This window comes from Caretta caretta, chromosome 2, assembly GCF_965140235.1.
Source record: "Caretta caretta isolate rCarCar2 chromosome 2, rCarCar1.hap1, whole genome shotgun sequence".
NCBI classification, from domain to species: Eukaryota; Metazoa; Chordata; order Testudines; family Cheloniidae; genus Caretta; species Caretta caretta.
Window position 1 is genome coordinate 133,179,461 of NC_134207.1, and position 16,875 is coordinate 133,196,335.

The 16,875-nt window shown below is 40.0% G+C and overlaps 1 protein-coding gene and 1 pseudogene across 9 annotated transcripts in view; both read left to right on the forward strand.

Annotated features, from left to right (window-relative positions):
• The window catches only part of CDH18 (cadherin 18), an 831,624-nt gene that overhangs the window by 709,496 nt on the left and 105,253 nt on the right, over nucleotides 1-16,875 (forward strand). The window lies entirely within an intron of this gene.
• LOC142071250 (cytochrome c oxidase subunit 1-like) lies at nucleotides 4,282-8,904 on the forward strand (annotated as a pseudogene).

The window sequence follows — 16,875 nt, forward strand, 5'->3', positions numbered from 1 at the left end:
CACCACTACAGACTAGGGACCGAATGGCTCAGCGGCAGTTCTGCAGAGAAGGACCTAGGGGTGACAGTGGACGAGAAGCTGGATATGAGTCGACAGTGTGCCCTTGTTGCCAAAAAGGCCAATGGCATTTTGGGGTGTATAATTAGGGGCATTGCCAGCAGATCGAGGGACATGATCGTTCCCCTCTATTCGACATTGGTGAGGCCTGGAGTACTGTGTCCAGTTTTGGGCCCCACACTACAAGAAGGATGTGGAAAAATTGGAGAGATTCCAGCGAACGGCAACAAAAATGATTAGGGGACTGGAACAAATGGCTTATGAGGAGAGGCTGAGGGAACTGGGATTGTTTAGTCTACAGAAGAGAAGAATGAGGGGGGATTTGATAGCTGCTTTCAACTACCTGAAAGGTGGATCGAAAGAGGATGGATCTAGATTATTCTCAGTGATAGCAGATGACAGGACAAGGAGTAATGGTCTCAAGTTGCAGTGGGGGAGGTTTAGGTTGGATATTAGGAAAAACTTTTTCACTAGGAGGGTGGTGAAACACTGGAATGCGTTACCTAGGGAGCTGGTGGAATCCCCTTCCTTAGAAGTTTTTAAGGTCAGGCTTGACAAAGCCCTGGCTGGGATGATTTAGTTGGGATTGGTCCTGCTCTGGGCAGGGGGTTGGACTAGATGGCCTCCAGAGGTCCCTTCCAACTCTGTTATTCTATGATTACCAAGTCCCTGTAGAATAATGGATTCATCCCCAAACCTTGATCTAAGTTTGACTTCCTCAAGGTTAGTATAATTGATCGCCCCTTCCACTGTATGTTCCTTAGTGCCAAAGCCCTTCCAGAGAATCACTATCAGGAACTAGGTACTAGCTCACTGATCGTAAAAGCACCAAAAAAGCTCCAGAAATGCCGCTCTGAACAAGGCCAGCGCCTGTCCACAGCAATATATGGGTTCCAGGATCGGCAGCAGATCCCTAAGCATATTAACAATGATGGGATGATGTGTAGCCTCCCTAGGGTGAACTAAAAAACCTGCTGCAAGGTCTGGTTAACTGTTCAGCTCACGGACAAATGTAAGGGCCGATAGGTGAGTGGAGATGGTTGAAGACACCAGTCGTTTGGTTGTTGACGGCATGTACTGCAGCACACGGTCCTCTATAATGGGCTATATCATTGACAGGCTTCCAGAGCCTGAATAGCACAAAATCATTAAAAACTTCTCTCATAGCTTCACACTGTTTGCAGAGCCACCGACCTCTGTGCTATACCGGCAACCATCATATGCCAAGGTTCCGCAGTGCTCGCGGCGTCTGTTTGGGTTCCTCGCTAGCTCCTGGTGCCAAAACCCAAAATCTGTCCATCTGAAAAGGAGACAATGCACCGACTATTCCAGTATCAACCCTGCACACGTGTTTGGAAGTGAAGCAGATTTAAAGCGTAAACATCGTAGTACAAATATCCTTACTAACCTCGTAACCCTGTGTGATCTGGAGGACTGGCGATGGATAATGTGTACCACTGCCATACTGTCACACCAGAAGCACACTCTTTTGTTAGCGAACTCTGTTCCCAAACGACCACAGTGACCAAAATGGGGAAAAATCCAGAAATGTTATGTCCTGCACTATCCCTTTTTGCAGCCAGGTGGAGGGCCATTTCTGGGCACACCCCACGTTGGTAAAATACCCCCAAACCCACACCTCCCAAAGCATCTGAGTTCATCTTTAATTCAGCCTCCAGTATCCATTCTTCCGTCCATGATGACGCTGCATTAAAATGGCCCAGAAACTGTTCCCACATCCCGAAATCTTCCTTCATCTCTCTAGTAACTCATAAAAGGGTGAGGTCTCGCTATGCCTGCAGTGGCTGCTGCAAGCCAAACACAGAATGCTTGCCCTGAGGCTAACACCTGGCAGGAAAAGTTAAGATTCCCAAAAAGAGATTGCAGCTCACAGAGTGTAACTAGGTAACCCCTTTACGTCTCCTAATCAAGTCCAATAGCTCCTGAAGCTTATATTGAGGGAATCATGATTTACCTGCCAGTGTGTTTAGCTCAATCCCCAGGTAGGTCAGTGTAGTGTAAGGTTCCACTGCTTTTTCATACCCCCAAGTCTTTTAGCAAGGGACTGAAAGGTGTCCATCAGTTGTCTGAATTAGTGCTGCCCATGAACAAAAAGAATAAGTAATGCACGACTTGCCATAAACCAGCTTCCAACATCACTGCCCAGTGTAGCATTGTACTCATTTTTTCAAATGCTGAAGAGGATAGTGCACATCCCATGGGCATAGTTTATCAAAATAAAATTGACCCTTGAAAGAGAAATCCAAAAGGTTGAAGTCAGAAGTGTGCACCAGCAACAGTCAAAAAGCAGATTTGATATCACACCTGGCCATCGGTGTCCCTGGGCCATAAGACCTAACCATGCACATAGCTGCAGGTGCCGGCTTCCAATTGTCCCTGGAGGAAAAGGGCGGGGGGAGGGGAGTGCTCAACCCCTGGTCATCCCCAGGCCCCACCCCCACTCCACCCTTGCCCCAACCCCCTGCCTCTTCCTGCCCCTGATCCACACCATCTCTTTCCACCCCCTCCCCTGAGTGTATCCCATCTCCTCTCTTCCCCCTCCCTCCCAGCACCTCCTGCATGCCACGGAACAGCTGATCGCAGGGGGCAGAAGGCCCTGGGAGGGTGCGGGAGGAGTCAATTGGCAGAGCTGCCAGCAGGCAGGAGGCGCTGCCCCATTTTGCTCGTCACTCTACAGACGCATACTAAAAGACAGACCCTGCCCAGAGCAGCTTACAGTTTACATAGACAAGATAGATAGAACGTGGAAATAAAAAGAGGCACAGAGAGGTGAATTGACTTGTCCAGTGTCATACATTGGGTGAGTGACTGAGCTGGGAGTAGAATCCAGTTTTCCTGAGTCCCAGTCCAGTGCCATAGCAACATGTCAATAAATGCATATTTTATACACCAGGCATTTTTTAGTCTGGGAAACAAAAAGACAATGATATAAACAACTTTAATTAAAAACTAAGGGCCAGATTCTCAGCTGGTGTAATTCTTGTACTTTTACTGTTTATGCTTTAGAATGTGGAACTTTTACTCATGTGACAGATTATTCTCTCATGAATGACTGTACTATTCATTTAACATCATGAAATGTTTCCTAATCCTTGTGGCCAGATACATAACTGTTGTAAATCAGCATCGTTCCATTCATTTTGGAAGAGGTACATTGATTTACACCAACAGAGAACCAGGCCCCAAAACATTTGGATTTAGTATTATAAACTAAAAAGAAAAGGAGTACTTGTGGCACCTTAGAGACTAACCAATTTATTTGAGCATGAGCTTTCGTGAGCTACAGCTCACTTCATCAGATGAAGTGAGCTGTAGCTCACGAAAGCTCATGCTCAAATAAATTGGTTAGTCTCTAAGGTGCCACAAGTACTCCTTTTCTTTTTGCGAATACAGACTAACACGGCTGTTCCTCTGAAACCTGTTATTATAAACTAGTATCCTATCTTACTGTTTGCATTCCTTTGTGCAGCATCTTAATACTATTTGTTTCAATTTCCAAATTGAAATTTTTCAGAATGTTTTTTTTTCCCCTGAAAGGAATCTTGATAGCTTGATGTTTCATCCTGATTTGGGATGAAAATAAATTTAGAAATACCAGGAATGCCTGTGGAATTGAAATTTCTGATCTTCAACCGCCTCTGGTTCTCATTGACTTAAATGGGCTTTTGATAGTTCCCTAAACTTCTTTTATCTCATTGTTCCAATCCAATAAAATAATCTCATGGGGGTTTTGTGAGGGTTAATACAGCCAATATTTTGGCTGAAGATGTAAAGCACAACAGTATATAGTAATGCTTTGTTAAACGAGAGTCTTATAAAAGATTTGAACAAATAAGAAGTCCCAGTTTTCAGCGGATGATGATTCATTTCACTGTTAATTGAATTAGACCAGCAATATTTACTGAGCTTGAAAATATATGTTACTTTTTCTCTCATGCTACTCTACGAATGCTTTGTACACTAGTAGATTAGTGTAGTATGTGAAACTGACTCCTATTGGCAGAGCGCAATCAAGTTATAAATTAGTATGTTTCAGCATTTCCTCATAAAATTAAATTATTTGAAATCAGAAGTCAGAAAACAAAGTCTTATGCTTTTGACATCAAATGCTTAAAAGAATGTATCTGAAAAGACAGCAAGAGGAAACAAATAGAAGATGGACGATAGTATTTATGCTTCCCAGTAATAAGCTTTATTTATAGTATGCCAAAGATAAAGTTTTTAAAATGCTGCCTTTCTTACGGAAATAGGATATTTCCATGCCAAATCAGACCACTGGTTCATCATGCCCCTTCCCTTTCTCCTGGCAGTATCTCCCATGTTGTTACCTATTATGCAGATAAAAAAGAACCATTTGGTTTTATAGGGATACTTGGAACAATAATATCCATTGGTTTCTTAGGCTTCATTGTATGAGCCCATCACATATTTACTGTTGGAATAGACGTAGATACACAAGCCTATTTTACATCCGCAACAATAATTATTGCCATCCCAACAGGAGTAAAAGTATTCAGCTGATTAGCCACCCTACATTGTGGAATAATTAAATGAGACGCTGCCATACTTTGAGCTCTTGGTTTCATCTTCCTATTTACTATTGGTGGACCACCAGGCATTGTATTAGCCAACTCATCCTTAGACATTGTGCTACACGACACTTACTATGCAGTAGCACATTTCCACTATGTTCTTTCAGTAGGAGCTGGGTTCGCTATTATAGCAGGGTTTACCCACTGATTCCCTCTTTTTACAGGATATTCACTATACCAAACCTGAAAAAAGTACATTTCGGAGTAATATTTGCAGGTGTTAACATAACCTTCTTCCCTCAGCATTTCCTAGGCTTAGCTGGAATGCCACGACGTTACTCAGACTATTCAGATGCACACCTTATGAAATTCTATTTCAATGATAAATCTCCCATTCACTTCAGCGTGGCCAGGATTTCACCCATGGTATTTTCAACCAAGGGCAGCATACCATACACTATAACACACCTGGTTAATTCAAAAGGAACTTTTTTAAAAGTTTGTCCCATAATGTTGTTTATAAATATTTATTATATGTTGAGTCATGGTGGGTAGGAGGGAGAAAGAAGACAAGGCTTTCCTAATGCACCATAGCGTGTTGGAGAACTTTTTTTTAAAATAAGCCAAAACACTTTTTTAATAGCCTTATTTTTTTTCCCTGGTACCATAGCACATGTAACAATGAAACAACACAAACATCTGTTTTCAGACAAATTTAAGATTTATTGCAACCTTCAGATAAAGATTTATCTTGTCTTCAATGCAATCAATATTTAACTCTCAGGTCAATAAGTCCTGACTGAATCTCAACAGAAGTCAATAGTTACCTATTATGTCATCTAATGGATAAATAAATTGGAGGTGTTGGGTCTAAGAAGCAAAATAGCATTTTTAAACACACTCATCACAAGTTTCTTGATGGGATTGTGTTACATGTTCCATATATAACATACAGCATTCTTTGTTGTGTGTGTTGGAAAACAATAAACGTGTTCACATAGCGAAGGTTCCTAAATCAAGCACTGAGCATCTGCAGGAGCCATGAATTTCTGCTTGTTGTAGCAAACAACCATTTTATACTAGCTGGCTATTCAATCAACCATTTGCCAAGAGTGCAGCCAGGAAGCCATCCGATGCAGTAATATGTTTGTTTTCTTGATCTCTTGGGGGGACACAATGGAATTTGCAGAAATAGCTTTTACCATAGTGAAGGCAGATCAGTAGTACTGTTATGACTAAAAAAGCATCCAGAATTAGTGAATGTGGTGTTTAAGGTGGTCTTGCATTTCTCCACCCAGAATTCTATTTTATATAGATTTTTATACAGTACTCACACTCACCATAAAATATCTGAGTATCTCCCAGTTTTGCATTAAACCATGTGACTAACGTCCATTGCATATTGTTCTCTCATCCCCTCCCAAGAGGGAAAAGAATGTGCAATGGAGTGTCTCTCTCTCACACACACACACACAACTGTGTATTTATGTTAAGAGAAGGCAGGTCAAAGAAATGTGTCTTGCACTTGGAGTGGAAGATGGTAAGATTTGTGATAGTCCTTAGATCCTGGGGCAGTTCCTTGCACAGTCACCTACCAGCCCCCAAGAAAAATCTGTCTCTCACACAGACAACCTTTACCCTTATTGTTGAGAGTTCGATTGTGTTCGAGGAGCAGAGTTTTTGACTACAGTCTTCATCCCAGGGTTTTAAGTGATCTTTTACATATTCTGAGTCCAGGTCATTGAGTACTTTGAAGATAAGAGCTCAGAACTTGGATTTGATTTGAAATTGTGTGAGAAGTGAGTATAAAGAGTGGAGGACAGGTTCCATGTGCTCAAGCTAGCCTATGTTGCTGAGGAGACACACAGCAGCATTCTGTACTAGTTGGAGTTTCCTAAGTGCTGAAAGCTTCCAGGTTTATCACATTGCTGTAGTCCTGCTGAGAAGTGACAAAGGTGTGAATACCTGAGGCAAGATTATTGTCCACCAAGATGTGACAGTCTCCTAGCCAACCACACATGATTGAAAACATTACTTATGGATGCTGTGGATGTATTGGTTAAAGATAATATTGTCCACGGTTTTAGCATTGTTCATCCAAGAATCTATAGGACACTGATTAAACAAAGCACTTTGCCACATATGAACCTTTAAATATGTAGGTAGTCCCACTGACATCTTCAAATTAACTTCAGTTGGACTACTCTAGTCATCAAAAGTTACATGTATGCTTTAAGTGATTCTCAGGATTTGGGACTAAATGCTTTGCAAACATTACTTAAATCTCCCCATAGTACATGAAATAGCTAACCGTTAGGTCATTTAAGAGATATGTAAATCAAGTACTGAGTTTATGTTCAAGGGCACATAGTGAATCTGTGGCAGAAGTGGGAAAAGAACCTAATGATCTGCAGCTAGAGCATGCTGTCTCCCTGGCAATACATAGAGACTGAAATTATACATCAAAGCACTGTAATGTAAACAGATCAGTAAATCAAACTGAGCTGAAGTAGAGTGAAGGTGAAGATGAAATGGAAGTATTCTCCTGAATGCTTTTTTTCTATCAGTTTTCACGTCTATTCTCCAGTCTGACCCCATATGAATGTTCTATTCTGATGCATAGTTTCTTATCTTGGCCCTGTCATTAAGGTGACCTGCTGTCTGTTGAAACTGCAATGTTATGTAACAACACAGGCAACCACATTAATTATCTCAGATTGTTTACATACACAATAAAATAATTATTAAAGACAAAAAGATAAATTTAATTGACATAAGAGTCCAACTTAAAATGATAAATAGGAAATGCAAAGTTAAGGTTGCCACTCCATCCTTTGCTCCCACCATTGTGAAGGAAGTAATAAATGGAACAACAGCAGGCATTTTGAATGGGACAAGTAGCAGATTAATCTGACTTTTCCTGCTTTTTGTCAATTTGATTGAGGCCCTAGAGCAGGGATTGGCAACCTTTGGCATGTGGCCCGTCAGGGAAATCCGCTGGCAGGCCAAGATGGTTTGTTTACCTGCAGCGTCTGTAGGTTCGACAAATCGCAGCTCCCACTGGCCACGGTTCGCCATTCCAGGCCAATAGGGGCTGCGGGAAGTGGCGTGGGCCGAGGAATGTGCTGGCCACCACTTCCCATAGCTCCCATTGACCTGGAACAGCAAACCGCGGCCAGGGGGAGCTGCGATTAGCCGAAAGTGCCTGTCTAAAGTCCAGCTTCGGGTAGTGCAGGAGTGAGTATGAAAGTGGGTTAGGGCTTGGGGCACTAACGCTTTCTTCCTTCCTTTGAGTGACTTGGGGAATGGAATCCCAGCATTCTCCGCTGTTATTTTATTATTTTATTAATAAAGCTTTAAAATTTGGTCACTTGGTATGCTCCGTCATCTCCTCCCCTAACAATCCTGCGGCCTCAGCCTGATCACCTGAAGCCTCAGGCAGATTGGTAACATAAATTTGTCACGCCTTTACATTTGCCATCCAACAAGAATTCTGTCTTGTGGATAAGATTCCTTGCGATGGAGAATTTGAATCTGCTCCCACTATCTAAGGGTCTTATCTAGGGCTACCACTGCCCCCCCCCCTTCATCTCAAGTTGCCTAGAGTTGTTTCTTTTCACCAAGTGCCATGGAACTATACAAACCTATGGGGAAAAAATCATTTATCTGAAGAAGGAGCCTATAATGGATTATTTCCTTACCTTTAACCTCCCCTCTAACCCATCCCCTGCACAGTCATTCACTCTATTTCAGCCTGCCTGCCTGGTGTTATGAATCTGTTATGAAGGAGCTTGGAGAGGATTTTGAAGTAGAGATAGATATGTCACCCAGGGCCTCAGACATCTAGGCAGCAATAGAATTAAGCACAGCAGGGACACTATATCACTGCAGGCCCAGTAGACTGTCCATCACTCAGGGAAGATCTTTTCCCATGGTATGAAGCCTTCAAGGTCTGTGGTGCTCCTAGACCTTGATTGTCCAGATTCTAGGATTTGAATATTCAACCATTTCTATTCACACCAGATTTTTCTCCTGATAGAAACCCCACTGACTCAGACCTCAACCCCAAGCAAGTGCTGCCAGTAAGTGCTGCCAAGAGTGCTGAAGTGATCTCTTTTCTGGAGAGAGTTAGGAGCTTACCACTATTGAAGTCAGTGAGATCTACTGTTGAAACTTTTTGCATCTTAAGCTACAAGATATTGCAGCCAAAACATCTGCAGAGTGTCTGGACTGGGCCAGCAATTGTGGAGAGCTCCCCATGATGAAGAAAATATTGGCTTACAGTGAAGCATGATGAGGAAGGAGATTATATGATTCAGTCAGTGAAGTGACCTGTAGCTTTATGAGACCCGAAAGTGGCTCTCACTAGCAAGCATAGCAAGAGTGGATTCAGGTGTGGTGGTATATGTTGTGGGCTTGAGGAAACTTCAATAAGGGCCTTTCTATTGGAACTTCCTTAGTTCTTTCTCTGTATTTAGCTTCCTCCATGTCTGTAAAGAGCTAGACACCAAACATAGGGTCATTACAGTAAGGATCTTTTCAGCTATTGTTAAAACTCCTATGCTGGAGCCTTCATGAAAGGAAGTCCAGGAGAATAACAAACACCCTCAATGGGCTGCCTGGGCCTGTCATTCCATAAACTGGATTGCAAGGAGTGAAACAAAATACTGAGAAATGGGACATATTCAAATGATGCAATACAAAATACTAACATGACAATAGTCTGTTCTTTCGCAAGGCATATCTTCTGCTGTGTGACTGGAGTCACAGCAGATTCTAGATTACAGGACTATAAGGTAAGGCCATTCCCCAAACACAGGGATTTCCCAACTTTTCGGTCTGTGACCAGTTAGGGTAAAGTTAAAGTCTGATTAAGAAGTAAGATAGTCATCCCAAGGGAACATAAAGTATACAAAAGCCCCAAGTCATTATTAGCCAGAGACCATTTTCACCCACTACACCTTCTGGGTCACAAGTTGGAACTGGTTAACTCCTGCTTGCTGCTGGAGGTATGCAGTTACTATATGTTGGTATGCAAGCCAAACGAGTATCATCATATCAGCCATTCCATAGTAGTTACTTTGCAGTCCCTGTCAGAGGTTTTAAACCTGCCACTGCCGAGAGAGTTGCTGGTACCACCCACCCATTGTGAAGAGTGTCACGTCATCACCCACACACACACAGAGCCAGCACGTTGTATGGCACTGCTAGAAGTAGTAATATATTTGACTGTCAGTCGAGTCTGAAGGGTGTCCTGACCACAGATAAATTTAGGCCAAGCTAAATCTTTAACACTGGAGGAAGAAATTTAGGGGGGTCTAAAAGCAGTTCAAAGAGGGATCTGTCGGAGCTAAAGTCATTTTGCTGTCACTAAATCCTCAAGAGATTATCGTCCAGTACTTATATCTCATACCCCTGAACAATTCCGTAAGGACACAGGAGCTTGATTGACACTAAAAAGAAGAGAAATCAATGAAGAGCCCAGTTAGAGAAAGAAAATCACTTTGAAAAGGTTTCTTGGATTATTTTGGAAGGGATCGGGGGAGGGTCGCAATATTTGGTCTCTGTGCAGTTCCAGAGCTATTAAAAGTGTTTAGGAATAATAAGACCTGGAATTCACCTTTTAAGATCTTTAGGTCTAACAATGTTAATCCTTTTAGACGATTACATGTTAATTGCAGATGCATCAGGATAACTTACAAAATTACACTTAAGGACCTGAGTACCTCTGTTAAAGGCCTGGGGGCATGGCTAAATGCAAATCTGTTTTTACTTCCTCCCCCATCTTCGATTTCCTAAGTGTTCGAATAAATGCAGAAGATTTACCTTAAAAATGCCTGAGTCCAAAAGCCTATCTCTAATAACTTTGTGTCAGGAGGTGAGTATTAATCCCTTCATCTCACAGGAAAAAAATAGCCAAGCTACTGATGACCAGTGATGTTGCTGCACACTTTTCTCTGGCCACTCTCTATTTATAGAGCATTAAAAAGGTCTTTTCTGAAAGCCAAGAAACATCTAAAGAACTGTGGAACAATATTGGCTTGTCATAGACAGCTTGTAGTCTTGGCTCCCAGCTCAATGACCATTCTTTTAAACCAGTGGTTCTTAACCTTTACTGCAGCCTGCACCCCTTTGGTTCTCAAAATATGTTCTCACACCTCTTACCAAAATCAAAATATGTTCTTGCACCCCTTATCAAAAATTGTTAAAGTAGGTCAGTTCTTTAAACCTAGATATATTTTTTGTTTGTATATGACAGTAATCATTAAAAATGTATAATGTTAATAAATACATAGGTTTGTGAAACATAGTAGTTGTACTTACATGCCTGTGCTTAATTGTGTTTTCGATGATTTACCTTCTAAAAAAATCTGGCATGTCTCGTACCCCCAGAAAGGGCATCTTGCACCCCCAGGGGGTGGGTGCACCAAGGTTAAGAACCACAGTTCTAGATCGTGTCATGATGGAGGTTGGTTCTTATTGTGTTGCAATACGTATTGGGTTAAATACTGTTTTACGTCTTTCTGCACCTAGAAGTAGCATTTACTATCTGTGTCACTTGAAGATTATCACTAATAAAACACTTATGTCTATTGTATCCCTACAGGGATCTTTGTGCTCCTTCTCCTGAGTGCACTGCAACATGGCATTTCTTTTATCAGACCCAATTCATCCCTCCCCAGTATTTATAAGCAGCGTGAAAAGCATTTAAAGAGCCAGCTTTCCGCCTTCAGTTACATCCAGACAATCCCACTGAAGTCCATGATAGTTGTACCTGATCATAGAATTGAGCATACTTAGGGCCAGATGCTGAGAAAGTTTATCAACGTAACTTCTTTATCTTCAGAGTATACCCGCTTAGGTTCAGGCCATTCATGTATATTTGCACAGAATATCACTTCTTTAAAAAAAAAAAACAAGCAAAAAAAAAACTATACAGAAAGCTTCAGATTTTTGCAGTGTGCTTAAAACTTGGTATGTTACTAGTTAAGTTGGTTTGCACTGGAGAATGCATATGTTTTGTTTGGTTGCTAAATTAGTTCAAAACAGGACAGTGAGCGGAAATCAAAGGGTAATGTTTACAAAAGTGAGCACAGGCGCAGTGCTGTGAACCTGCGATCAGCAGACACCAGAGACCCAGGCAAAATCCCCTCAGTATCACAGTGATTGGGAAGCAGCACTCAGATAGCAATTTGCAAGGAATGGGACAGCTACAACAGCTCAGCAGAAAAACAATCTGCAGGTAATAGGATCCTGCTGATTCAACCAGCTCCAGGAGTCAGAGAGGAAAGAAGAATATTTTTTTAAATGTGGGTGTAAACACCAACTGAAGAACAACTGACAAACCTGGCATCCATATTATAGCTGCTTTAACTATGGACAGTAGAAAGAATGACAGGTTTTTTTGCCCAGCTAATGTGGCCTATTGCTATGGTAGTTCTGTAGCAGACAGTTCTTGAGGTTTCAGCCACTGTACATGACAGATTAGGTTTTCCTTTCTGTTCATTGGCAGCATCTACTGCATTTTATGCACTTTGTTAGCTCTGCATTAAGAAAGTGTTGAAAATATTGTGATTACATTTGGCATCCAGAAGAAATTATTGTAGTTAGGTCTTTCCACTCTACCAGTGAAGGCTTCCTTCAATCAATAGATACTATTGCTTTTGGAAGGCTAGTGCATGAGGTTTTTTGATTTTATAGTTCTGGTTGCTATTCAGAAGCCTTTTTGACAAGGCTTTCATTATTAATGACAAATCATGACTGATTTTTTCCCCTCAGTTTCCTTATAACACCATTCTAGCTAAATTAACTTGATTTAATTTAAAAAATGTATTCTAATTTAGTACTTACTATTATTGCCTACTTAATTACGAAGTCTGTGAAAGATAAGTAAAATATTTCTGCAATAACTCGCTCTGAAGAGGAAACTTCTTCCTTTTATACACACAGACAGTGTCCATTAACGCTACAGTCTTTAATGTAACAGAAATTTGACCCCTACATGAGGGAGTATTATCGGTTCTATTACATTTTCTTGGCTGTAATTGTCAGATCTAGTTTCATGGCTGACTTGTGTAATCTCAGCAAGAAGCACAATGCAAAATATGTTTTATCTAGAGAGAGAGTTGAATGAAAAGCTTGAATCCAAACACCTATATTTTGGAAGTATTCACAGTCTGAATTGGGACTAAAATCTCAATGTCTGTATTACTCATATCTTTATAATTAAGGCTGAACAAAAAACTTGAATCCAAACTTTAGGAAGCTACATTTTCTAGCTTTAGTTTTAAGTGTCTTTTGTGATGAATAGTTTCAGAGCTTGTGCTTCTTCAGCAGTTACCCTAAAAAGGCAAAAATAATACAAAAAAAGGGATGTGATGACCTCCTTGAAAGTTGTTGTATTTTCACATTTAGAAATTTAGAAATTCATAATAATGTGCTCATGACAGTCCATTAAAATAATAAGCTATCAGAAAATGAATCTAAAAACCTATCCTCACATTCTTAAATCAAAGCAGTTGCAGAAATACAGCTTTCATCCACCAGGAGAAAATGGTACTAATTAAATTATCATATTCCAATGCTTTCAGAGGCACTTTTTCTTTCTTTAGTAATTAGTCAAAATCCCATGCATAATCAATGTGTAAAGTGGACATTTAAAATATATTTTGAGTTTAGCACTTATGATTGTTATCTGACTGACAGCACAAGAAACTAAAGTACTAATTGCACAGAAGCAGCAGAGGTGGAGTCAAAGTGGGCTGGTATGAATCGCTCTACTTGATCAGCTTCATGTTCCAGCAACAAAATAAAATATTTTACATGCAAAGATTGCACTTCCACATGGCAAATAGAGTAACTGCTAAAGGGAAATGAATATGCCTAGTTAGTTTCCATTAGCTACAAGCGTTTTGCATTAAGAATGTGGAAAGAAAAACTTAGTTTATTCTTTTCAGATGATGTGCATATCAACAGCAATGTGTGCTCCACTCTCTAAGATTTGCACCTCTCTAAGAATCTTGTTTGTTTGTTTGGCTGTTGTCTACAGGTTACATCTATGCAAGAAAGAAAAATATAACTTGTTGCCAAAATATTACCCTAATTTTAATATGCGTGTTCTATATACATATTTATGAAATTTAAATATATTTTTATTTGATTGGATCAAAAATCTTTTAGCACTAGATATACGTATATACACTACATAGATAGATAGATGATGACGTACCCGTGCAAGCAAGTAAGAGGGAGTAAAAAAACCCAACCTTTTAATCTCTACAAGGACTTCCCTAGACTTTGGGCCCAAGCATTAAGGAGCAAGCAGAACCAATTGCCTATTTATTTGCTCCCCAGAAAATACAGGTGAGAGATTGTCAGGAAGGGGTAGAGAATGGGCAGTACCACCTAGGAGTAGGGAAGAAGCAAGGAGAAATTGTGACTTAGGAAGGATTTATTTTGTATATGGAGAAATTGCTTATTCTCAGAACTGCCTTAATGTTAATTAAAATTTACCAATTTAACCCTCATCACATCCATAGCATAATATACCCCACGGGATATATGTTGGGATAACTCATGCACATTGGCCCTCCTAATATGTTATTTTAGGACACTGCATATGCTAATTGATAATGCATTGCAGTGACAGTGGTTATTGTACACATAAAAGCCTGCAAATCACTGGATATACACTTTATATCTGTGGATATCTGCATCCACAGAGCCCAATTCGGTTGTATTGTTTACCATCCTTGCAGATCACGGAGCGGATGTGGATCCAAAATTTTTTTTATCCTTGCAGGGCTCTAATAGTGACATAGGTGCTGGTGCAGGTGTGCATACACATACATATAAAAGGTGGAGTGCAGATTGGATACAAGTTAATTATCATGGATGCGGATTGGATGCAGGTCCAAATTTTTTATCTGTGCAGGGCTCTATATATACAAGTATCAAGGGGTAGCCGTGTTATTCTGTATCCACAAAAACAACAAGGAGTCTGGTGGCACCTCAATGCATCTGAAGAAGTGGTGTTTTAGCCACGAAAGCTTATGCCCAAACAAATCTGTTAGTCTTTAAGGTGCCACCAGACTCCTTGTTGTTTCGATATATACAATCGACCTAAGGTAGAAGGGCTAACTGAGACCCCTGGTAATTCTTTCAATTTGCTAGTTAAATAAAGTTGTTGGTTGTTTTTTTTTGTTTGTTTGTTTTTTTGCCTAACACATTAAAGAACTGTTCATAATTTCTGAATAAATTTGGGGACAAAAGTCCACAACACAGTTAGTATAACTTTTTTCATGATACTTGATTTTAAATATTTTTGTTCTAAGATATTAAAGAATTATTCTTGGTTTCTGAATGCATTTAGGGTACAAATTTTCTCCACCTCACAGTTAATGTAACTTTTTTCTTGACACTTGAGAAAGGTTAATATTCTTTGTGTTATAATTACTTGATTATACTGTTCAATTCAATGTTCAATGAAATTCAGTGTTGATAAATGTAAAGTAATGGATATTGGAAAATATAATTCCAACTATATATATAAAATGATGGGGTATAAATTAGGTGGTACCACTCAAGAAAGAGATTTATCCACAATAACTCCTAGATCTCGGAAAACATCCACTGAATGTGCAGCAGCTTGGAAAGTGGGGAATCATTAGGAAATGCATAGGTAACAAGACAGACGATATCATATTTCCTATATATAAACCCATGGTTCACCCACATCTTGAATACTGCATGAAGATCTGGTCACCCCATCTCAAAAAAAAAAGATCCACTGGAATTGGAAAAAACTACAGAAAAAAGCACCAAAAATGATTAGGAGTATGGAACAGCTTCCACATGAGGAGAGATTAGTAAGTCTGGGACTTTTCAGCTTGGAAAAGAGATGGCTAAGGGGGGAAATGATAGAGGTTTATGAAATCATGACTGCTGTGGAGAAAGTAAATAAGGAAGTGTTATTTACTCCTCATAAGACAAAAACTAGGGCTCACCAAATGAAATTAATAGGCAGCAGGTTTAAAACAAATTAAGGAAGTATTTCTTCACACAGCGCACAGTCAACCTGTGGATGATGTGAAGGTCAAGATTATAACAGGGTTCTAAAAACTACTAGATAAATTCATGGAGGATAGCTATTAGCCAGGATGGGCAGGAATGCAAAACCATACTCTGAGGTGTCCCTAGCCTCTGTTTGCACAAGCTGGGAATGGGCAACAGGGGATGGATCATTGGATGATTCCCTGTTCTGCTCATTCCCTCTGAAGCAGCTGGCATTGGCACTGTCGGAAGATAGTATACTGGGCTAGATGGACCTTTGGTCTCACCCAGTATAGCCATTCTTATGTTCTTATGTTTTCTCTGTGTGGAGGAGAGAAATCCCTTTTTGTGTTGGAATTTGAGATTTCAAAATGTTGTCTTTATTCCAAAATGGAATGAAAAATGAAAAAATCATTATTTGTAGGGCTGTCAAGCGATTAAAAAATTAATCATGATTAACTGTGTGATTAAAAGAATAATCTTGATTAATCATGTGATTAATCGTACTGTTAAACAATTATAGAATACCTTTTTATTTAAATGTTTTGGATGTTTGCTACATTTTCAAATATATTTATTTCAATTACAACAAAGAATACAAAGTGTACAGTGCTCACTTTATATTTATTTTTATTACAATTATTTGCACTGTAAAAAAACAAAAGAAATAGTATTTTTCAATTCACCTAATACAAATACTGTAGTGCAGTCTTTTTATCATGAAAGTTGAACTTACAGACATAGAACTGTGGACAAAAAAGGGCATTCTAAAGTAAAACAATGTAAAATTTTAGAGCCTGCAATTCCACTCAGTCCTACTTCTTGTTCAGCCAATCACTCAGACAAACAAGTTTGTTTACATTTGCGGGAGATAATGCTGCCCACTTCTTGTTTACAATGTCAACTGAAAGAGAGAACCGTTGTTCCCATGGCACTGTTGTAGCCAGCTTTGCAAGATATTTATGTGACAGATGCGCTAAAGATTCATATGTCTTCATGCTTCAACCACCATTCCAGTAGACATGCAACAATGCCAGTGATGGTTTCTGCTCGATAACAATACAACGCAGTGTGGACTGCCGCATGTTCATTTATCTGAGTCAGATGCCACCAACAGAAAGTTGATTTTCTTTTTTGGTGGTTAGGGTTCTGTAATTTCCGCATAGGAGTATTGCTCTTTTAAGACTTCTGAAAATATGCTCCACACCTCATC